At 39.6% G+C, this 26,162-nt stretch overlaps 1 protein-coding gene across 2 annotated transcripts in view; it reads right to left on the bottom strand.

Annotated features, from left to right (window-relative positions):
• The window catches only part of LOC126925679 (alpha-mannosidase 2), a 167,931-nt gene extending 142,627 nt beyond the window's left edge, over nucleotides 1-25,304 (bottom strand). Inside the window, exon 1 of one of the 2 annotated variants that reach the window (XM_050741478.1) lies at nucleotides 24,783-25,304. The gene's annotated coding sequence lies outside the window, so the exon portion shown is untranslated. Of the gene's footprint in view, nucleotides 1-19,515; nucleotides 19,829-24,782 lie in introns of those variants that run through there. The other variant, XM_050741480.1, reaches the window with a different exon arrangement.
• Nucleotides 25,305-26,162: the final 858 nt, after the last annotated feature.

The raw sequence follows: 26,162 nt of genomic DNA, 5'->3' as shown, positions 1-26,162 counted from the left end.
CATAGAACTTAGATAGAAGGTGAAACTTGGAGAAACCTTTCTTCCATCGCAGGTGTTCCACGCTCGTATTTTCTTACGACTGTTCGATCGTTAACGCTAACCTTACGAGACCCGGTCAAATGTCCGATTTCGAAATTCAATTCGAAATTGCACGTTCGTCTAACTTTATGTAAATTCTTATATTAACAAAAATTGAGGAATTGATTAATCGGATAATATAAGAATATATACATAGAGTTGGAATCTTAAATTGCTAAGGTTAACGTTGAACTACCGAATAATTGATCGAAGCTAATATTACGACAAAATAAGATTGCTTCGCTGTTGTGCGACGCTAGTGCGGAATAAAAAAGGCAAATTTAATTCGAAATTTTGTCACGCTATCTACGCAGGATTCTTTGGCCAAGGCGTACGAGCGAAGGACTTTTATCAGACTCGTAGAATCGTCGACTGACTGAGCAACGTACAGTCAGCGAAATAATCCAACGGGGATCAAGCAAACGTCATCTTCCTTGGGATTGGTAGGACGAACCGTGTTGGCTGCGAGAATCAAAAGTCACAAGAGCTGTGGGGAAGTAAAGATAACTGCGAATCGAGGGTTTCTCAGGACCAACCCTCGATTCTTCCCTCGGGAACGACATCGCCGGAAACGATTATCCAGAACATGGCTAGCCTGGCTTAGGGTTCCACAGGGCCCGTCTTCGTCTCCAGTCAATTGTCATTTCCAAGATTTCGTGTCCTCTTACTAATCTAACCAAACCTACGATTCTCTTCTGTATCTTTTCACGTAGACCGATATCTGAAATTACCAGCCTTCTTCCAAATAGAACCGGGCAAACTTTGAATCTTGGGCAGAAATTAAAAAGAAGAAAAGAGGGGAATGAGACGATCGACGAATATCGAACACACTATAGACAATGATAGTTCTCAATGCCTCCGATTGGAAAGTATCCAATGTTGAGAACGACGAAAGTTTCACGACTGTTACTTCGAACGTAATTTCCAAGTGGCGCACAGTTGTGGTTAAAAGGAAATATTTAAAATAGAAAAATAATTCAGAGATTATCAGTCTGAATATTCCGCGAAAAGATAAAATGATTTAAACATTTAAAACAATCCAGGGACTGGATATGAGTAAAGAACCGATAGGATGTTATCTTAGAAGCGAAAGTAAGTAAAAAATATAATAATAACATACGATTTTTCCGTTTAAGGCTTCGTTTTCAAGGAAACAGAGTTCTTCAACAATTGTAACTACTTTTTACGCACGACGAGTATACTCGTCACAACGCAAAATATTGCGACGAGTATACTCGTCATAACGCAAACCATTGTCGTTACTTCGCGACGAGTATACTCGTCATAACGCAAACCATTGTCGTTCCTTCGCAACGAATATACTCGTCATAACGCAAACCATTGTCGTCTCTTCGGGACGAGTATACTCGTCATAATGCAAAACTGTCGTCCCTTCGCGACGAGTATACTCGTCATAACGCAAAATATTATCGTTCCTTCGCTACGAATATACTGGTCGACAATGTTTTGCGTTATGACGAGTATACTCGTCGAAAACAGCCAACTGTTCGATCGGTTAGTAGGCTAGCTTAGCTGGCTCAAAAATGTCACTCGAAAGTCGTACGCCAGGTGAAGAAATCCCTGCAGCCCGATTTTTGTCAATAGCAGCTGCTAAATTTGTAAGTTTCCGCGATGCAACGTCACAGAGAGGACGATCGCGACGAGAGTTGGTCGGCGATCGATGTCTCGTGAAAGGTATTTGGCTTCGGCAGTTGGAGGGAAATCCGGCGATTGTAGAGGAAAAGGCGATGCTCTGGAATGGTAGGTAGGAGAAACCGAGAGAAAGATAGGTCGTAGGTTGGCATTAAAATTCAAATATCACGGCCGAGGAAGAGCCGTCTCCGCTTTGAGGTCCGTGGAGCACGCCGGGCCAATATGAATACATTACAACGTGTTTGCATCCAACCCCAGGCCCGGTAATGCCTTCTATTAGAATCATGCTGGCGCATTTTAATACCACAACCATGGCCCTCTACCTTCGTGTTGCAAATTGCCAGTCTGTTCCCTTCCAAATATCGACCACGTCACATACCAAACGGAATCCGAACGACGACGAACCAGATCCAGATGGAATGGACAGTTTGCGCGACCCAGACGAAAATGTTTCACGGGCTTCGCCACCGTTTGCATCGGTTTACGTACGGGCCACACACGGTGGTTAGTTTAGCGAGAATTCGGCGCCGATATTCTCTCAACCTGAGAGAAAAATTTCGTGATTCGTACGATCTTACTGTGGCCTTGCTCTCGAACGTGGAACAGGAAGCCGTATAACGCGGTAATCGGATGTTGAAAATAATAGCCGCGTTATACGAAGCGGAGAATTAACGCGAGAATGATAGTTAGGTTGCTACAGTCGACAGAAGTATTTACAAATACTATTTCTTGGAGATTAAGAGAGAATCGTTTATTAAAACGGTCGATATTTAATTTAAGTGTAATTTATTGCATTGGATAAATTAATTGAAATAATTAATTAAGCCGAACGAAAATTAATTTACGATATTAATATCATTCGCGTTGACCAGTCGACCGCGGAATTTAGCTTTGGGAATCTTCCATGACGTTAGGTCGTGGAGTGTGTAAATAAATACAGGCGACGAGTATACTCGTCAAACGCAGTTAACTTGTTATTTTAGGTGTAAAAGGTGGCATAGGTTTTATATAAGGAAAACTTGCGAACGAGCTTTCCAATGTAAAGAGTCTACTACTCGACGAAAATAAATAAAAAATTTCAATATCAAAAAATTCCTTACGCTGATACGAAGACGACGCATCGCGGTTGCTCGACTAAGCAACATCGAACGACGGTGCTTTTTAAAAACTCTCGTTACGTCCCTTCTTGCAATTGTCAAAAATGACGAACAATAGAAGATTATATTATTTATTAAAAAGTAGAAAAAGTTTTCCAAGGACGTTACACGGGTGAGATTTTGTAAAATACTCGAGAAGCTTTGGTCGATATCTGTTTATTCGCTGGGAATTCTCAAAAAATCCATCTCATTCGTTGAATGAGAATTGCGTGAAAATGGATTAAAAATGGGAATTTTAATAAAGTAGAGAACGCTTGAAATTTAATTTTCTCCGCAATTAGAAAATAGCAACGTATATTTTCGAGACATCTATCGAAAGAATTTTCTCAAAATCCAATATTTCCGAAACGGAGGAAAAAGCGGACGATCGAAAGGATCCTTTAAAACTGCGAGAAGCTATTTTCGACGTAATAGCGCGATCTACGGGAAGCGTGCGAATCGCTAGAAAAATACACGTAACAGGGAATTGATGCACAGCAAGGAGAATTGCAGGCTAGAAGCGGCAATCAGCCACGGGCGAGTGACTCGACGCAAGGACATAATTGGCATCCGCGTTATCATTAGCCAGGGAGCCTGCTACACGCATAAATATTCATGAATGGAATTAGCCCGGACGGGAAATTGCACCGTGTCGATCACATTGATTCGCCAACTCTGTTTACACTTTTAATCGACCGAAAAATCCTCCCTTCTCGTCCAACCTGTTCAAACTTCATCAAAATTCCCTGGCAACAAACAAAACAGCGAAAGAAGAACACAGAGATGAAACGACGCAAGGGTAAACTATAAACAAAATATAGTCGCAGAACAGCGGAATCATTTGCAAGTAAAATATCCTAAAACACAGATCCAACGAGACTCCTACCTTTTCCTCTCTTCCGACTCTATCAAACCTCTTCCTTAAAAAAGATAAAAATAGAAGAAAAGAGCGTAGCAGGAAGAAGCACAGTGACAACCGTGGCAGATATAATTTCAAAGCGTAAAAGAGACGCGACAAGTCCGCACTCGGGATCGCGAGGAACAAGATAAAGTCCAGTTACAAAAAGCAACGTTGGAGAAACAGTGGCCAAATTCGTCGCTAATGACCTAACGGTACACGGCCAGGTAAAAACCGGCTAGTAAAGCCAATTAAAGGCAAATAACGACGATGATTAAAAAAAAAAAAGGAAGAAAGAGCGCGATGTGCTTGTTAAAATGGAATAAAAAAAAAAAGAAAAAAAAAATAGGAAATATTGTCCGAGAGGAAGAAGACGCGATCGCGATACAGAGAAAGGGACGATACTCGCGACTAACGTTTCGTGTTCATTTTCACGGTACGATACGCGCGGCCTTTTAAAAATTCCTCGCTCGACCCATTATTCCCCGTAACGCGTTACTTTAACGTTCAAGCGACCCGTTCATTATATTAATTACGCTGGAAACGTGGTCCGGGCTCGCTCGTTAACCCTGCAGCTCATTTCATAATACGAAATCGTGATACTGTATGCCAACAAGGGCGCAGGAATCAAAAGAGGCGGAAGAGAAAAGACAAGAGGACGAAGGATTCGGTGCGAAGGTATTGGCTTGGCAACTAAGTGAATGCGGGTGTTGCCGTTAGTTGGTAGTGCCAAAATCCGCAATCACTTAGTTGCCAGTACAATAGAAGGCCCTCGGCCCTTGTGCAACGCACGGCTGACTATTATTTTGCCAAGTGACGATGTGAAAGGAAAAGGGTGAGGCGAGCGAGGAGGAAATTAATTTGACCGGTTTTGATCGAAGTCGGAGAATTAAAATGTGCTATGGAAATGGAGGCTGAGCGTAGAATTTGCCGCGTTTTTTCGCATTGTCAGATTCGGTCGGGAAAATTGCGAGTTTCGTAGGCGAACGAGAGGAAGATACATATTTTTGCAACTGGTAAAACCTTGTCGAAGGAACCTGGGAAGGAACGATGGGATATGGAAAACGTATGGATAGAGGAAAAAGTTGGATAAATGGAAAAACTGATACGTGTAAATGTACAAAGGAAGATCAGCGATCGGTTGATTTGGAAAATAAGCAGACGAGGAGTGAAAGTACGCTAGCGATCGGCTTTTCCAGAGTTTCGAATCTGCTATTGGAATCTGGGCTAAGCCACGAATTTTCCCGACTGAGGGAATATCCACGCGATTTTCCACCGTGGCAGATTCTATTCGTCGAGCGAAAGGCGGATCAGAACGGGGAAGCTGGAAAAATGGAAAAATTTTGCTGTATAGATTTAGCGGCTTGACCAGAGTGACGCACCTAATTGATGCACTTTGAATATAACGTGTTTCAGCAAGGACAGTAGCAGCAGCACGTAGATCGGTCGACGATACATGGAAAATATCAGCTGTAGCTGCTCGATAATTTTAATGATATGCACAATTAAAATTACATTATGTGTCTATACTTAACATTTTACATCCATCATCATCCATCATACTACAGTTCTGCGAAGCACATTATACTTTAACTCGCCTAATTGGAGTCCTCCCACTACGCGTTTTTACCAAGTATCGCATTTCTTTTCTTGTTTCTTTTTTCTTTTTTTTTTTAAGTCTTTGACAAGGTCTGACGAAATGACAAATTATAACACGGTCGTATCTCCGACGAGAGACGTAGAAAAAAGTATTTAACGTCTTCCTGATAATTACGTTATATGCGACGAACGATGAATTTAGAAATTCGGCTAAACTGCAGTGTCGCAAATTTCCGTAAAACCGCAATATTCTTTTGGGCAAAATTTCATAATTATCTGGTTCTAATGACAAATTTACGTTCGATTGCATTTTGACGAAACTATTTAGAAAAGAAAAGCATGTTTCCGACAACCATAGAAATAACATTTATTGTCGAAAATTTTACCTAAAGCAAAAATTTCTATAAATCCACGAGCTTCTCAGATAGATAAAATCAACGTTAACGATCATTTCTTCGCTGTTTGCTTATTAACAGTTCGTATAGTTGGCATTCTTTCCACCTGAGAAACGTGATTCCACGGCCAGATACTTGTCCGGATACTAGCTAAACGTATTATATATAGTGGGAAACCTATTTTCACATTTTTGGATTCACCTTGGCACGCGAGTATCATCGTGTTTAAAATTGATACAGTTGAACAATAACTCCAAAGTGAATTTTGTATACCACTTGAGGGTTCTTCTATGTGGTGTAGAATATGCTATCATTTGATCTGGTAAATCTACAGCATATTTTCCTCTGTTGTGATCTACCACTACCATTGGTTCATCACAAACATAATTTTCTTTGCAGGGACGCGTGCAAATGTATATCGACGAAGATCCTGGAAATCGTTTATTGAATAACTCTAAAACTATTTTAATACGAATTCTAAGTGTGACCTTGGTGCTCCTTTGCTTTTACTTCGCCAATTAAGATGCACAATTTTCAACAAACATCATACACGAACACGTAACTAGAATGGAGAAAGCAAAATTCCTCAACTTCGTTAGAAGCAATTCGGTTCGGTTCTGCAGAAACGTACGATTGAATTCTTCAAGATGCAAAGTAAACGTCCGAATAAATTGAAAAACGTAAAAGATAACGTCTGGTACATCGCGTTGCTTCCTACTTGCTTCTTATTTATCAACGCAATTAGCGTAGTCGCTGAGCGACTCGGTTTTAAAACGATACTCGTAGAAAGGTTGTAGAGGCGAGCGACGGTTCTACGCGTTTGCAACAAATAAAAATGGCCTCTTTATAAAGCGAGCAGCCTCTCACGGATGGCTGTACGCAGGCTGCAACGATCGACAAAAATTGCCAAGCCCTAACATCGTCCTTTCCCTTTTCCGCGCCGGATCGTTTTCCTTTCGCCGGCGTACGAAGGCCACGCTCGCCGATCGTCCACCGACAATTCCGATTCTTTTTCCAACCATCGCTTCCACGTACACGTCGAGGTGTTCCGCGCAGTTTGAACAGAGCCAACGACCTACACTTGTCTCCATATACGGTTTTCTCGCGAGAGAACGCGTCGTTCTTCCTCGACTGTGTACCTCTTATTAGGAGATCTTGTCGCTGTTGGTTGAAACTGCGTGAAAAAAGAAAAAAGAAAAAGAAAGGCAGCTGTTCGACATTGACGGTTGGCGGGGAAATTCGTTTCCCTCGGAAAGAAACCGTGTACTGTTTACAGGGGACAAAAGATTTATAAGTTGCTCGCGTAATTCTCATTGAAATTCTGATTTATCTGTTTGTAAGTAGAAACGGGAGGGGAAACGTGCGAAAAATCGCGGATAGGTTCGCAGGAATTACGTTGGCTTTGTGTTACGGGACGCAAAGGTGCGGCAAGAAGCGGCGGAAATCGGTTTACCTGACGTGCTGACGACGAAATCTTATTTCGCGGCGGCGCGCGCACATTGCAAACAGGCGATCTACGCTTCGCGGAAATACAAAAATGTGAAACGCGTGTATCATTGGAGATACATACGATGGTGCGCACCAGCGAATAAATTGCGTTGTCAGGTTGCTCTACCGTGATAAAATGACTTGACGTAGAGTGACGATCAATTATTCAAACGTGATCCGCCAGAATCCAGTAGAATAGAAGCAAGTGGATCTCGCCTGCAAGCGAATAGTCTGTGTAAATATACAACGGAATAACCTGCGTCGCGTAAATGCAATTGAGTATATATGTGTGGTCGTTAAATTAAACCGAATGACCTTACGGCAATTTTATTTATCGAGATTTATCGATGCTTTCGAGAGTCTTAAGTACGTAGAATCCTAAATTTTGTCCGAAGATTCGAGCGATCATCCAACAATAGAAATATCAGCAGAAATGGGAAATAGACGTTGAATGGGACGAATAGGTTTGAGTAATGTAGAGTAGTACTGAGTAGAAACGAGTAGATATTATGTACAACCGAGTAATCTGAGTGGAAGTGAATAGACATCGAGTAGAATCAAGTAGACTTCGAATAGAACTGAGTAGACACTGAGTAGAATTAAATGATTCAAATTGAATGAACCAAGTTAAACCGAATGACCTTAGAGGAATTTTATTTATCGAAATTTATCGATATTTTCGAGAATCTTAAGTACGTAGAATTTTAAATTTTATTCGAAAATTTGAGTATTTACAATTTCCTAAAAATTGAAATTCAAACACCAACCGCTGCTACCATCGTTCAACAACAGAAGTATTGGTAAAAGCGAGAAATAGACGTTGAATGGAACGAATAGGTTTGAGTAATACAGAGTAGTACTGAGTAGAACCGAGTAGATATTATGCACAACCGAGTAATCTGAGTGGAAGTGAATAGACATCGAGTAGAATTGAGTAGACTTCGAATAGAACCGAGTAGACACCGAGTAGAATTAAATGATGTAAATAGAACTAAGTAAACGTTGAAGAAACATCGAATAGATAAATCGAGCAGTGTTAGGTATCTGAAACAGGCTTTGAGTAGACGTAAAAACAATCAACGATATTAGATCCACGTCACGTAAGTACAATCGAGTGGACGTCGCGTAGAATTAACGAAACCTTGAACAAAATCTAGTGAAACCGACGAGGACAAATTTCAACGCGATAAACAGATATTTGTCCCGGTTGGGAGAATAAAATTCTTGGAGAATAAAGAGGAAGAAGGGACGAGCCAGGCCCAAGTGTCTCGCGACGTTGGCGAGCGAGCCAGACTTTAATTAAATTTCGCTCGGACGAGTGATAAATATTCAGCGATGTAAGGAATTCCTGTCGGTCTTAAACGTCGTGGAAAACGGCCTCGATAAAACGAGTAATTTCCCTCATGATTCCGAAATAATGGCTTATCGCGACATCACCGCAATTTAAAATATCGACTGTCGCTTTTACGAACCAGGTGTCCGATAATCGCGATAAACAGGACCTCTGGAAACGCATTTAACGGCGATTTCTGCACAGGCTTCGGCGTGTCCTACGCTCGCGATTAACCCGTCAAGTATATTGCCAAGCAAAACCTCCCGTTTTCTCGCCCTATGAGGCATTAGACAGCTCGGAATCACACACTACGCAATCTTTCAAGATCGTGATATCTTTCGGGAATTTCGTGACTTATCAAATTTTTCAAAGTTAAGATCTACCATGACTCAAGCTTTATCTATCAAGGTTTATCGGATCTTTCGAAAGTTTCTTCGTGATTTTAGAAATCATGCTCGAGGTGACTTCAAGTGCCTCGCGGCACGCTACTACTCATTTACCGTGTTACTTATGTATTTTGTATCTGTGTTATAATGTATTAGGTGGTCCGAAAAGTTTCTTTCGTTCTATAAGGAAACAATGTTTTATATTATTTTATCGAACTACGTACGATCCATTTTGTTCCATCAAAATAAAGATCACAACGTTCGACGGATTAGCTTTCATGTTTGTATAAAGAAGCGTCGTTGTAAAATACGCGTCTGTAAGGGAAAGACACTTTCCGGACAACCTAATGTTAACGTGTAAATGTATCGTCGACGTATCCTCAACACTTTGGGCAAACACATCCGAAGATACGTTGGAAATCGTTCAGACTTTGCAGTCCCAGTCGAGATTTCAAAAGAAACGTACTACAAAATCGGTACAAAATCTCCTAACAATTGAGATTGCAACACCAATCGCCATTTCCATCATCCAACGACAGAGCCGTGGGCAAAAATGGGAAAAGCTGGAGCGATTGCGCTGCGGGCACCTGAGATTAGCGATCGCGCGAAAACCAATTCCCCGCACGACGTAAAACGTTAACAAACAGCGGCTGCAAGATACGAATGATCAATAAACGTGAACTCGTCTTATTTTCCAACGGCCATTCCTCCCTACGACATTTCTGTCCGAGATGGAAACTATTGCTCCAAAGCTTGCTACATATCGCGATGATACAGAAGAGGAGACGTATCGCGAACAGGAATTTACACACGACCATAACTTCGTTTCCTAGATGTTTTATTTTCGTTGAAGGAGACACACATCGTTCCCTTTTCTCTTCGAAAAATAGACGAATGAAGAGAGGGGATTGGGAATCGATGTAATCTGGAAACGGAAACCGCAACGAAACAAGCGGAAAACGCAAGAGTCGGATAAGAATCGAGGACAACGAGAAGGGAAACGCATTCTTGCGCCTTTCGAAGAATAAATGTACGAGCTGGTCGATGGCGTTCGCTGGCCGCGCCAGCTGTTTATTTTCCAGATTGCGGCCATTCGTCTGGCCCCCAAACAGCACGGTAAATTCCCCGGGCGCAAATGGCCCTTCGTAAAATGCGTTCGACGCCAGATATATTTTGTCAATTATAAAATCGTGTGCCCGGTAAAATACCGAATTCAGCAAGGGATTTCCTCTCAATCGACCGCGTCTCTATTACTTGGCATTTTTCTAGCGATTTTTAGAAAAATCCCACGGTCCATCCGAGTTACAACCTTCTGTAGAAACGTTCGTAGCCAAATGCTTTCCAGATTTCATGATTTAGGTTAAACGTTTGTCAGATCACGCTCGGTCGTTTCTAGATCCTCTTTGCTTTTCGATTAATCTTTTAACTATAGATAAAACTTTGGATAACGGGTGTCTATCGGAGTAATTGTTTCTCTTTAGAGACGTTTCGATAGAAAGGAAATGGAGAGGATTTACGTTTCTACTAGGTCGTTGTTGAATTTCCTCTCGTTTCGCGTGAAGATACAAATCTATCCAAGCTACTACCCTTTAAGTATAATGTTAGTTAGATTGAAATAATTAAATATAATTAACACTGGAACTACCACACCAGTGAAATTAATTGGTTTTATAATCTTATTTTAAAATTCTTACTTCGTGTTATTTTTTTCGTAATGATGTAATTATTTTCGCAACGATAACTAAAAGAATAATATAATGATTTTTATTTTTTTTTTTGAGTATTCGAACTGAAAATAATTTTGTATCGAGGCTACTTATACCAATAGCAGTGAAAATGACTGGTACTTTTCGAAGTGTAAAAGGGTGCTGCGATCTGTTCATCGAACTTCAATTAACCAGTTTCCTCGTTTTCTACAACTTGCCACGCGTTTTTCAAATTTTTACCGCGTATCATTCGATATGACGATATCAGTTATCAGGAAAATTCCGGATCGATCGTTGGATCGCTAGATGCTAACGCTAGAAATACCACAGCAATGAAAATGACTGGTTCTACGATTTTATAAATGTGTCAACCCTCGTTCAGGGGTCCCAGATGGATTAATAATGGCAAAAATGTACTACATAACATGGAATTGCTTCTGTAAGAAAGTAATAAACCAATAAATATACAAATATTCTATCATTACGTATTTTTATAAACCAGTCTTCTTCACTGGTTTTGGTAGAAATAGCTTCGTGTTAACTATCGGTAGTTCCAGTGTTAATTAGCCGCTAAATATAATTTCAATTACAGCGTCGTGCAAACAACGCGCCTTCCTTAGCGCGATGAAGGCTTCCTAAAGGCCAGTTTTCTTTTTTATTTTCAACGAAACATGGAATTAAGTATACGATTAACGGAATAAGTGTACGATCGTGGTTTTAAAAAATCCGCAGCAAAATCCGTAGGAAAAATCCGTGCAAAATCTTCCGAAACATATACAGCGGAACTAACGCAGTCCCCAAGTTGCAAAGTATTGGCTTGGCAACTAAGTGACTGCGGATTTTCTCATTAGGTGATACTGACAAAATCCGCAATCACTTAGTTGCCAAACCAATACGTACACTCTTTCCAACAACGATCGCTCGACATTACGTTTTCCCGCAACTGTCGTGAGACTGGTCTGTCGTGAGACTGGTCTGTCGTAGGCGATCTGTTGCACGAGAAAAGCCGAGTAATTTGAACCGAGAAAACAGGGTGAGTGGCGGGAAGATAAAAAGAGCTAAACCGAAGAAGGGAATTTTCGAGTGGCGCCACGGATGACTTTTCGCGCCTACGCGATCAAACGCGCCAATTTGCATGCGTGCACGCACACGTACGCCTGTGTAATGCGCGCACGCGTGCATCAGAATAAATGTATTTACCCAAGGGTAGAGGATGTACATGGACCCAGCAGAGTGTACGGTGAGAGGCTGAGGGAGTGATCGACAACGGGGGACAGAGAAACAGAGAGAAAGAGAGAGAGAAAGAGAGAGAGAGACAGACTAAATGATAGAGCAAGCATAGGCCGAGGAGTGCCATCGAATATATTGCGTTACAGGCCCGACTATCGATTCGCTACCAGCTATCAGCTTTCGTTGCTAGGCGATATCTCGATGATATCCGCCGGCAACGACTCCTCCAGAGTCGAAGCCGCAACAACCAAGCTTCAGTCACGAGATCGTAAATCCTCGGTTCTAAAAATCGAGCCTCGGGGTTGCCTGGTATAGTCGTCAGATTACCAATCCCTCGACTCTGAAAGCTAAGATTCGGGTGGCTGCCAGGTCTTAAACTCGATTGAGAGATTTCACGTGGACGACTTGTTGTGAGCGTGGAAATAAATTTTTTATTACTTAATTTGTACTTTACAATTTGTCCAGCTGGACACGTGGTAAATTTTTTTAACTCAATTGTTAAATAACACGTGGATGGCTAACCCCAGCGGAATATCATCTTCGAGTTTGACTATTTTGTTTCTTTAATGAGGTCAGTGGGGTGTTTTCTTTTTGGTCTTTTTTTTATGAGAGTTTTACTCGCTTCAGCAGCCAGCTGGTTTGGGTGTGTTGCCGTTCTTTCCTTGTACTTTTTTGCGTACCTGCCGATTTCTTCTTTCACCGTTGGTATTTTTAAGTCTTTGTGTACATCCTCGTTTCTGACATACCATGGGATGTTCACTATTGTTCTCGGTATCTTCGATTCTAGCGACTCTAATTTATTTATGTGGCAAATGAAAAAATATTTCTCCTTTTATCGTATAACGTAGACTACACGCAAATGGCACTATCGTAACGTACAGTCCAAGAGCAATTTCCATTTCCATATTTTCCAATAATTCTAACATAGTAATTATAAACATAAATAATTGCTATTATTGTGAGATGTGTATAATTTTGTGTGCTAGACTAGATTGGCCGCGTAGTAGTAATACACGTATGTGAATATGAGTGTGCGGAAGTATTTGTGTGTACAGCGTCTCGTAAAACAGAAGAATGCAACTGTTCCGTTGACTGTGTGGTATGGAAGATGGTGAGACAAAGAGAGTGCTGAGACGCGTGCAAATATGTATCCAGGAAAATCCTGGAAATCATTCATTAAATAAATCTAAAACTATTTTAATATGAATTCTAAGTGTAACCAGAGTATTCCTTTACTTTTATTTCGGCAATTAAGGTCCACAATTCTCAACAGCTATGTTAGCGTTAAGAGGCGACGCCAGCTTGGTAAATCGCCTCTGTATAAAACGATGCGAGTGTCATTAACCGATAGACGCTGAAATATCAGCAATTTTATAGCGATTCTTTTATAATTTTATAGCAACGTTATAAAATATATTTGTGTAACAAAGATAGAAAACACGTCTTGAGAAAATATACCCTTTGCCTTTATACGAGTTTTATCCGATCAATCAATTTCTCAATTTTCGTTAATATGAGAATTTACATAAAGTTTTATTACCTGCAATTTTAAATGAAATTTTGAAACCAGTCGTTTCACCTCATCGAGCCTGGTAAAATTAGTGCTAAGGAAAAAACACGTTTTCCGCCTACGGCGCTTGAAGATTTAAATGAATGACAGACTCGGTTCTCTCTACGACTAAGACACACACACGTTTTTCTACGAATAAAATTCCTTTCCTGATGAATTTTCACCACATTAGTGGAAGAAATCGAACGTTTTCTCATACAGAATGATGTCACTTCGATTATTCTACGAAGTATCCTCATCCTTTTCCTCCTTTTCTTTTTGTACACATACATCTCCTACTCCTTTCTACTTCCTTTCTTCTTCTTCTGTCCTCTGTGTTTACTCAAAAAGTTTACCCTAAATAAATAAATAAATAAATAAATAAATATTTTTCAGAACGCACACAGCAGTGAAAAGCGAGGAAGCCTATAACTCAACCCAACATAATAGCGCGAGATTGAAGCTTCGCGTGCTTATCTTCTCGTAGCTTTTGACAATTTACCGGTCCATGTGGCTGGCGCGCAAACTCTAGAATTTTAGCAACGCTGCGAGATAGCTACATCGTAGACACAGACATTTCCCTGTAGGGACGTTTATTCGACCCGGTTCAAGGATCAAGGAATCAGGAAGAAAGCTAATTTTCGACCCACCCGGAAATGGAAGACCAGGCTCCCTTTCGGTAGCGAGAACGAGCCGGCTGGAATGGTCCAGCGGACAAGGACGACCAGGTCTAATCGACCTTCGGCATCGGATCGTTGGCCGGAGGAATTTTAAACACCGACGTCGAGAATGTGCTCTGTTGCCTCTCTCGCGATAATCGCCATCCTTGGACCTCCCCGTTGAAACTACAGTCTGCTGTCCGACTATCGTTACGCTTTCAGCGTAGCAAGGGACGTTCTTTGAAATTTCACCGGGTGAAAATAAAAAGGCGACGAGGGGAATGTAAATGGAATGTAAATAACTGGGAGAGAAACAGGGCAGAACTGGAAATACCAAGGGGAATCAGTTTATCTATCATCTTGAACATCCCCACAGGCGAAGAACGAAATCGCTTTCACCTGCGATCGATTGCCTAATTATGCCAGCGAGGTACTCCGCGTGCCTCGAACCAGGTTGCTGAATTTGTGCGCGTGATAAATTTCAGAAAAATTCAAACGCAACCAGCGTTTTCGCAGTAGGGTCAGCGTATAATTAACTAATTTTAATTTGAATTTTCAAATATAATTTTCATTTTATCGTGCGTGAACATGGCGTACTCGTTCTTCGATTAATTTTCAATTGGATGTTTTCATCTTTCCCGAGCGTAAAACGTCCATATATTTTTATTTCCATTTGTCCGAGCGTTTTTCCAGCGTTGCATATGGTTACGACCATGTGAAATAGGATAATATCGAGAAAAGTCGCAAAAGAAGAAGCAAGAAGAGATTTAGGGAAGAAATAGGCAGCGATCACGAAGCCAGCCAAAGTTATTTATTAATATGAATTAATTAACAAAATCCTAAGGTTCGTAACTCGACGATCTTACCCGGTGAAACGTCGATGGACCTGTTTCGATCTCGAAAAATATTTATACTTCGTGAGCCACAAAAAGCTTGGAAAATTCGGTCGCAAATTTAGCAAAAAAAAAGCAACCACTTAACGAGGAAATACGAGGGAAAATTAAAGGGTAAAATATTTATCTGAATTCTGAAGAGTTAATATCGCCAACTTTCAGCTGATCGACGAACGTACTCGAATCTCGAGTAACCAAGAAGGCGAACTCCGCTCCGAAAACAGTTTTCAACAGTCTCTTAAATCCACTTTAACTTCTATCAATTTTTGCGAAGCGTAATTCTGTTTGTAATTTTGCAGGGGCGAAACGAAGCGAAACGAAGGAGAAGAGTGGCTGGAGGAGGAAGCGTAACGCACAACTACGCGGTAGCAGCCAGCAGCCTCTCGTTAGACGGGACAATTAAAGATCTCGTTATTTTCAGCCGCGAGAACCGGATCGTTTTAACGGCGGGCCGGGGAAATTAAACGTTTCGAGATTACACGACGCCACTTCCATCTCGAAATTATTGTCCCCACGATCCGATTTAGTTGGCACGATCTTCAACATCTAATAGTTCTTCGTCATCTCCTGTTTAAAACAATTAGCCGGGCCAGGAAAATCGCGACCAGCCACAGGAATTTCGAAAGCCGGATGCGATCGAGTTCTGCTTGCTTCTGGACTAAAGGCTGTCGCACAGTTAACAGCAACATCAGGAAACCAACGTTCAATAGTTCAGATAACGATACTGTTTGCATTGTAACCTAAATCTGGTACAGGTAGGAAGCTTATAAAAAAATATCCAAGATATAGTACCAGCTGGTAATTTCTGTCTAGTTGCTGTTTGTTTAGGTGTATTTAGAAAAATAGGAATGTGCATGAACATCCACCAACATTGAATTGCAGTGTACTTTAAGCTTAGTGTAGATACCTGAAGAAATTGATATGGTAGAAGCTACCAATCTCTGCTTAGTTTCTACTGCTTCAGGTTTGTTTACAAATATATGAATTTTCATAAATATAAATTAAATTTGAATTGTCCGTGTATGGGTACTGTTTGCAATGTAAAGCTAATGCTAAAGCTTAAATCTAATGTAGATATTTGAAGAAATTTGTCAGAATATCCAAGATATGGTAGAAGCTACCAATCTCTGCCTAGTTCCTACTGCTTTAAGTGTGTTTACACAAATAACAATTTGCATAAATATCCACCAACATTGAATTGTCTACGTATGGATACTGTTTGCAGTGTACCTTAAGGCTAAGGTAGATGCCTGAAGAAATTTGTCAGAATATCTAAGATAGGGTAGAAGCTACCAATCTCTGCCTAGTTCCTACTGCTTTAAGTGTGTTTACGCAAATAACAATTTGCATAAATATCCACCAACATTAAATTGTCCACCTATGGATACTGTTTTCAACGTAGATAAGACAATTTAGAAGCTACCACTCTCTGCCTAGTTCCTACTGCTTTAGGTGTGTTTACACAAATAACAATTTGCATAAATATCAACCAACATTGAATTGTCCACGTATGAATACTGTTTGCAATGTACCTTAAAGCTAATGTAGATACCTGAAGAAATTTGTCAGAATATCCAAGATATGATAGGAGCCACCAATCTCTGCCTAGTTCCTACTGCTTTAGGTGTGTTTACACAAATAACAATTTGCATAAATATCCACCAACATTGAATTGTCTACGTATGGATACTGTTTACAGTGTATCTTAAAGCTAGGATAGATGCCTGAAGAAATTTGTCAGAATATCCAAGATAGGGTAGAAGCCATCAATCTCTGCCTAGGTCCTACTGCTTTAGGTGTATTTACACAAATAAGAATTTGCATAAATATGCGAATATTCACATTGAATTGTCCATACAATTATTTGCATTATGCCTTCAGCCTGTTACAGGTAATCTGAAAAAATGTTCAGAAATATCCAAAATACACTACCAGTTGCTATATTGAGTAAGCAAAACTGATCTCTTCGTAGCTCCTACTCTTTGACTGCTGCTCACACAAATATACAAATTTGCATAAATATTCATAGTCTATCAATAACCAAATTACACCACGAACAGTTAGTTTTATATTTACGTTTCCTACCTACATACGTAATAGCGTGAACATACCGATGTTGACCTGACGTCATTGTTAATTAGGCGATGCCCTCGACTCTATACTTAGGGATTGCTCTTTAAATGTAACTTGTCCACGTGTAAAATGGCAAGAAACGAGGATCTCGCGGATGTTATTCCAGCTGGGTCGGCGATATGTGACTTGGCAACGACACTCGATGACCGTCTGCAGTCGTTAAAAGAGGATGGAAAAACCGGCTAAAGCGAAATAAGATGAATTAACGCCAGAGGATACGTGCTCGTGCATGAATCCAATTTAATGAAGCAGCACTGTGTGCGTGTGATTATCTATTCACGCTCTGGCTAGACCCAGACGCTCCTGTAAATTGCCTAATGACTGTCTGCGACAAGAAAAAAATAAAAGGGTTTGCTCGTCCAACGTTTCTTTCACCAATCGATTGCCTCTTTGAAGAATTTCGCTCTACCGTGAACATCTTATTAAGAAGCTTCTAAGAAAAAGAATCCTCCGATGAACCACGTGCGTGCATATGTCATTAAAAATAACACGGACATATGTTTTATGATTTTCTGATAACATAGAGCGCCTTATAATCCTTTTGCATCGTAGCTCGAGAAGGATTCGACCAATTGATTAAACACCCTATTACGATATAAATGTTACGTTTCAAATGTTGTCGAGCATAATGCAATTGCTAATACTAATTTCTTACAAAAAGATAAAAGCACATATTTTTTCTATCAAATTGTTAATTCTGAATTCCTTGGCATTTTATCAGATTGTGAAAGAGTTGATGATAATTGTTTCAACGAGGTAGAGATTTTAGTACGATCGTTTTTCAAATGGTGTTTCCAGCAACTGATAAAATGAGTTCGCAACGAGTACACGATCGATTAACAAATTTTCCAAGAGTTTACGTGGAAAGGCTGCGTTTTGAACCAGGCCATGTTCTGTGCTTTCTCGTCCAAATCGCAGAATATGAAACGTGTAATGGTCGATAGACGCGATCTTACAACGCTATTTTCTCATCCCACAGCATCATCTCATCGACCGATGGCAGAATAATTTTAAAAGCAAAACAAGTATCTTTGGAAAAAACCATTTCATTGGAAAGTGACGAGACTCTCGAAGGTTCAGGGTAAATTAGAAATTAAAGAGCTAAATAGTCAAAAAGAATGCGTAGCACGTATGGTGACTTTCAGATCATAGAGCAACGTCAACATCGATTAACACTAGAACGACCACAGTGAAATTGACTGGTTTCACAATTTTATTTTAAAATTCCTACTTCGTGTTATATTTTTTTCCTGCAACGATGTAATTACTTTCGCAACGATAACTAAAAGAATAATATAATGATTTTTATTTTGTTTTTTATGTATTCAAACTGAAAATAATTTTGTATCCAGGCTACTTATACCAATAGCAGTGAAAATGATTGGTATTTGTCGAAGTGTAAAAGGGTGCTGCAATCTGTTCATCGAACCTCAATTAACCAGTTTCCTCGTTTTCTACAACTTGCTACACGCGTATTTCAAAATTTCTACCGCGTATCATCATATGATATGACGATATTAGTTATCAGGAAAATTCCGGATCGATCGTTGGATCGCTAGATGCTAACGCTAGAAATACCACAGCAGTGAAAATGACTGGTTCTACAATTTTATAAATGTGTCAACCCTCGTTCAGGGGTCCCAGATGGATTAATAATGGCAAAACTGTACTACATAACATGGAATTGCTTCTGTAAGAAAGTAACAAACCAATAAATATACAAATATTCTATCATTACGTATTTTTATAAACCAGTCTTTTTCACTGGTTTTGGTAGAAATAGCTTCGTGTTAACTATCGGTAGTTCCAGTGTTAATTAGCCGTTAAATATAATTTCAATTACAGCGTCGTGCAAATAACGCGCCTTCCTTAGCGCGATGAAAGCTTCCTAAAGGCCAGTTTTCTTTTTTATTTTCAACGAAACGTGGAATTAAGTATACGATTAACGGAATAAGTATACGATCGTGGTTTAAAAAAATCCGCAGCAAAATCCGTAGGAAAAATCCGTGCAAAATCTTCCGAAACATATACAGCGGAATTAACGCAATCCCCAAGTTGCAAAGTATTGGCTTGGCAACTAAGTGACTGCGGATTTTCTCATTAGGTGATATTGACAAAATCCGCAATCACTTAGTTGCCAAACCAATACGTACACTCTTTCCAACAACGATCGCTCGACATTACGTTTTCCTGCAACTGTCGTTAGACTCGTCTGCCAATATAAAAATATTCTCTTTTTTAAACACCAGTCATTTTCACTGGTTTTGGTAGAAATAGCTTCGTGTTAACTATCGGTAGTTCTACTGTTAAAGAATGTAACAAGAACGATGACTCGATGGTTTGAAAGATAAAAAGAAAAAATAAGAAAAGCAGCCTTACCTGTCTTTTTTAAATCCTAATTCATCCAACCGAAAAATACAATAATCTTTCTGTCTCCTCTGGAACGATAGCTGGGATCGCTGAACCGCTACAAAAATATCTGTGGCCTGTTCGTTGAACGTGGCCTCAAACTTCTGATCAATACTATATTCCCACGCAGCGAGATTCTTTCTTCGTTTCGCCAACGCCAGCTCTCGCTCTCATCAATGAGCAGCTCGTCCCGTTCTCTCCGACACAGCCACGCCGCACCTCTTTCTCCGTTGCACGCGCGAGAATCCAGTTTCTAAGCGCGAGAGCGTAAGCAGCCGGACCACGTGCACGCGCGTTTCAAAACAAACGCCGCGTGTTAACATTGGCGGGACGATATTACATTTTATTTTACCCTGCGCTCTGCTTGTACACGTTCGCCCAACGGAAAGTTCCACGAGCAAACCGACCGACTGCTGTAGCAGCTGCTGTGCCTCGACGAATCCCACGTCCCGCAGGAAGTGGTCTCTCGAGTGTTTCAAGATGATATACAACCTTATTAACAAGTCATAGAACAGTTATCACGATTTCTACTTTATGATTCGAAGAGAATGGCATTTTCAGTTCGACTGTTCGTTTCATTACTTCCCTCTGCGTGTTCCTACATTTATTTTCGTTAATTAACAATTCTACTCGTGACAATAAATGTGGTAATTTAATTCGGATATTAGATCAAATTATTAGATCAAATATACAGGATACGGTCGAATAATATGCAGAAGTGCACAGGTCACGATTCCTTGTAGGAGAACAAGAAGGGAATGAATAGAAATTTTCATTCTCGGGTTAGTTCACAAAATCGAGTTTGAGGATTTATCAATTATGCTTGATAAACGTGGCTAATTGACGAGTGGATATGAGTAATTAAATGACAAAATTTTGTTACACATTTTGTTCGTATTTTTTCATACACTCTGTATATTCATTTATTAATGAATTTATTCGTTGGATGAAAAATAAGTCCGGTTTAATCGACGTTCTTAGAATTAAAAATAGTTCAACCTTTAGGTAATTAACCGCAAGTAATTAACATACGAGAAAGAGATGACAGTGTTTAACGCGTATTAAAATTTCATTCGCCTTCGAATTTCTATTTTCGTTGGAAAAAGCTTGGAACGTTTGGCTCAATGAACTGGTCACGTCATCGACGTTGCCACAGTTTCGTTTAAAATGATATAACATGTAATAATTTAATGATACAGTTTAATCGCCAGAACTGATAGTGGCGATAATATGAATGGAATGTACGAGGAGAAAATTTCCGATTACCATGTTATCATTACAATGTTATGTAAGCTGAATATTCATGATATACAAAACTATCTCTGACTCTGGGGAAACGTGAATTAGCCGTATAACAGTAACAGATGATCCAAAACCTACTCATCCGAGTATTTAAAAGGAACCTCTCCCACCTTCCTCCTTACCTCAAATTTTTATAAACCAAACTATTAACTAAACCCAAAACTCGTGATCCATTTGCTGGATTTGTAATATTAGAAACATTCCACAACTATTTATTTCCACATCCTACCAACAAAGTTTTATAATATAATTATAAATATGAACATTATGTAATACATATAAACAAACGTTAACTGAACCCAAAATTCGTGATCCACTTGCTGAATTTCTAATGTTACAGAAACATTCGACAAATATTTATTTCCATATTCTACCAGCAAATTTTTATAATATAATTATATATGTATGAACATTATGTAACATATATAAACAAACGTTAACTGAACCCAAAATTCGTGATCCATTTGCTGGATTTCTAACGTTACAGAAACATTCGACAGCTATTTATTTCCATATTGTACCAACAAATTTTTATAATATAATTATAAATATGAACATTATGTAATACATATAAACAAACGTTAACTGAACCCAAAATTCGTGATCCACTTGCTGAATTTCTAATGTTACAGAAACATTCGACAAATATTTATTTCCATATTCTACCAGCAAATTTTTATAATATAATTATATATGTATGAACATTATGTAACATATATAAACAAACGTTAACTGAACCCAAAATTCGTGATCCATTTGCTGGATTTCTAATGTTACAGAAACATTCGACAGCTATTTATTTCCATATTGTACCAACAAATTTTTAGAATTTAATTATATATATATTAACATTATGTAACACATATAAACAAACGTTAACTAAACCCAAAATTCGTGATCCATTTGCTGAATTTCTAATATTACATTCGGCAGCTATTTATTTCCACATTCTACCAACAAATTTCTATAATATAATTATATGTATATAATTTTTATAATAATTTTTCAGAAACAAAGACAGTTAATCTACTTCCATTCTAACCAAATACAAAGAGAGATAAAAGACAGAAAGAAATAATATCTCCTTGCTGTTCCCGATTTACCAAGAACCCATTCACCTACAAATATAAATTCATAAATAAATAACGAAGAAGTGGCGGAAATAAAAGGTAGAAATACATGTTCACGAAGGAGGATGGCGACTCGTCGGGGCTTAAAATATTCCTCAAATGCAGAACCTGAGTTAAGAGCAGCGAATGCTATACTTTGCAGCCAAGGGGTAGGCGTTTCAGCTGCGGAGGAATCAATCAGGCGCGAGAACTGCTAAGTTAGGACAGGTGCAGAAGGACGCAGGAAGACGAAAACGCAGGCGAGACACCGCGTGCAGAACGTATGCACCGAAACAGGTATCGAGATGGGCGCAGGTGGTCACAGCCAGCGGGGAACTTTCGACAAAAGAAGCGACTGCAACAATTCCCTGGCGCACAAAGACGACCGGGAGCAGGCTCCACGACGACCATATGCACGCGTAGTCGTTCTTCCTCGTAAGCTGCTTAACCACAGATTAGACAGGCTCTTTCATCCCTTGCTGAACCTTAGCGCGCTAAAAAAATGACAAAATTGTTGAATTTCCTCGAGAGAAGAAGTAAAACACCAAGTAGACAAATTCCAAGGAGTCGGCGTTTCGTTCGTTCACGCCAGAACGGTATCGCAAGGTTCTCGTGGAATTGTAAATTTGTGTACAGCCAAGAAGAATCAAGAATAGGCTCTGTCGTATGTTTCCTGCATACGAGTTTGAAAAACCAAGCGATAATTTAATAAAATTGGTCAATTAGTTAGAACACTGGAGTTTTCATTTAAATGCATGCATCGTTTTCCTAATTTGTATCATAGTTTGAAATTATTATTATGCAATGATAATTTCATGTATATTCTATTAACCTTTCTGGGACTAATGAGACTGTGAGAACGATTGCCGAGAACGAATCCCCATATTTAAGTTTCAAACTGGAGCGCGCTATAAGCCTCCTTATTTCATTATTGCGTTAATTACTAAAAGGAAGATCCCGCGGGCGTTGATTCGGTAAACGTTACAGTTGGCCGTGAATCTACGCCGTTAGTTTAAATTGAAAACACACTGGTATCGTTCCACTCGTTAAATACGAGTAGCTATCGCATGATTACAGGTGTATCGTAAAATTCTCGACACGCATGGTAGTGGGCGTGGGTTGTTCTAACGCTGGCTGCGATTCTTCGCTATCGCCGTTTCCCAACGAAGCTTTATAAACAAGATAATTAACGCGTACACCTAGGCACGCGATGGCCGTCTTAATTACACGCCACGGTTCGACGATTTAGGCGGGGCGAAAGTGAGAGACGAATAGAAAAAAAGAAGAAAACACGACGACGTTATGGAACGAAGTAATACCGTGGCGTCTTTGATCTCGTCGCGCTAATAACTTGTCAGAAAAGTTAATTAATAGCAAAGCCTCGAGGAGACCGGGCCAAGCGAGCAAGCAAAGATGATTGACTTCGTTACACATCCCTCTGTTAGACCGGAGATGAACTTCCGCTTTTCCTCGCCATCGTCTCCACGGCAATCCTCTGCCTCTGCTTATCGTCCTCTCTAATTCACCTGGCAATTCACACCCTGTTCTCGCGACGACAAGAAGGCCACGTCTTTTCCAATCTTCTGCTCGAATATTATTGAGAAACGTAATACGCTAAATGCGTTTAAGCTGCGTGAACAAACACGAATGGAATTTCAATCAAGTCTTTGTAACTGGGCTGCGTCAATTACTGTTATTGTACTTCTGCATCTTACCACTATGCAGCCACCAAATCGTTCGTTTATGGTAATCTCTATGTTTTTCGTGTTTTAGATTAAAGAAAAAGATTTGTACAGAATGATGGATCTTTATAATGGAAATAAAATTTGGTTAAAATAAATGAAACTTATTATATACATTAGAGAGATATTTTATGTAATCGGATTTGTTGGATCGCAGTATGTGAAATGTTATTTCTATGGAGTTTCGATTTAATGGGCTCGCACTACTCGTTTTGTTGTAGATAAAAAAAGAAATTTACTGTATTGTACGTGCAACGAATGCACTATGCGTGCAGTGGGTATAGAAATATAGAAATATTAAATACGAAAAATGACCATGTCAAAAATTCAAAGATTAAAACATTTAATCCTTCCATTCGTTGATTTCAATTTTTTCAAACATTTTTCATGTAATTTTCATCTAATAAATAAGTAAACCGAAAGAGCAATTTTTAATTCTAACGCGATTTCGTTTATAAATCTGAAAACGGTAGAATTAATTAATGTTATTCGGAGACGTTATATACATACGTTCATTTAGAAATTAGTTTAACCAAACGTCGTGTCAAGGAAAACACAATTTACAAGATTAAAGTTGATACTTTATACGAGTCAACACAATGTAACTTGGTACTGTTCGAATCGGATTGGAATCAAAATATCTCGCGATAGAATAAAAACATAGAAACATCGATACACTAACACGTTGATCGTCACGGTCGTCGCTGGTGACCCATATTGTTACATTTTATAGGACAATTAAGATAAGAGAACAGATTTTTACAAATGCCAATTACTTCGATAGCGTTACCAGAAAAAGGCGTACAAATAGAATAGAATATTCTACAAAAATTAAACGTTATAGCGTGCTATGTTTCGATCTATTGCAACTTTTAGAACAAAGTATGTAAATTCGCGTGGCAGTCAACGTGTTAATAACATGCACGCAAAAAAATCTTTCGAAACGATCACCCCGCGTCTGGAGGAGGGAAACACTGATGAGAGAGAAAGAGAAAGAGCGTCGAATACGCAGCGTCTAGGCACGCGAGCATTGGACGCCACGAGGAGCGTCCTTAACAAAATTAAGCTTTAAGTATTCACTTACCGAAATGCAGAAAGACTCCAGGCGTGGTAGCGTCATTCGTGAATCGCCTCCTTCGAGACCAAACGTGTCCCTCAAAGTCACAAACTTCTCTGACGAGCACTCGCGAACAATATACGACGACAAACACTACGTAAAACGATGATGTGACACTGTATCTCGCGACAGACTCACTAAAGAAAAGTACGGTCGCACGAAGCGGCACGCGGATGTGACAGGAGTGAACATAACCTTACAACCGGTGTCACGAAGTACGTACGTCGGAAGTACGGAAAGGAAGAGAACGCGAGAACGAACTACGAGTAGCATCAAGGAGACGGCGACCGTGAAACGATTCTCCAGTCCTCCAAAAGGTTCGAGGTCCCGACGAAAAGACACGAGTTGGTTTATCGCTATGGAAAAACTGGATGCCACTCGCCTTCCACTCTGTGCGTCGCAGGAACACGGGTATAGCAAGGACACCGTACCACGAGGCTTCCCGACACAATATCCGCAATCCGCGGAAGGACTGTCGTCCGACCGCGTTCACCCGCGCCCCTCCATCGACCACCGACCGGGAGAGGGAAGCCAGGTAGGACCACAGAGAGGGAGAAACGACGAGGCTTTCAGTGTTGGAGACTGCGCGGGAACGAGGAAGAAGGACGAATGCACGGCGCCATTCGATTCAGGGTAGGAGAAAGTGAGAAGAATGCCATCAGACAGGAACGTACGTACCGAAGGGCGTGGGGTTCCTGGAAGTAAGAAAGAAATTGATTTTTTATCATTAGACTAGAGATGTTTATGGAAATTCATATTTTTATAAATATGACTAAGGAAATGGAACCTAGATAGAAAATTGCTCTATCTATTAAATAGATTTTACACGGTATAGAGATTTTATTTTAGAGAGAATTATTAGATTTTACTATACAGGATACTATACGTTGTACATATATATTTATGTAAATTATGAACGTTCTGTGCATTTTTGCATTCTGAAATTTCCTATAAATTCATAGTCTATTATTTTTGTTGGTAATTGTCGTTGTAAAGTCTTTCGAATTATTTTTGTTTGGTTTATTTAACTTTACTGTATAATTGTTTGTTATATATTCATTGTATTGACTGTAGATAGGATACTGTAATTTTTAAATTTTAAAATGTGAAATTTAGTCAGTTTAATCATTTTATTGGAATAATTGTTCAAGTTCGATATACTTCCAGTACCTATTTTTTTGTATTTTTCTAATTACAGATTTACAGGTTATAATGTCGTAAAACTTCGTTTAAAACGTAATAATACGAAATTGACCAAGACTGGTTATATCTCAGAAATATAAAAGCACCGATAATTATATCTTTTAAAATAGAACATTTTTAACCAAACTAAGAATCGTTCGAGTT

This window comes from Bombus affinis, chromosome 16 (assembly GCF_024516045.1).
Source record: "Bombus affinis isolate iyBomAffi1 chromosome 16, iyBomAffi1.2, whole genome shotgun sequence".
NCBI classification, from domain to species: domain Eukaryota; kingdom Metazoa; phylum Arthropoda; class Insecta; order Hymenoptera; family Apidae; genus Bombus; species Bombus affinis.
Note: the sequence above shows the minus strand (reverse complement) of the source record. Positions and strands in the feature narration are given on the sequence as shown.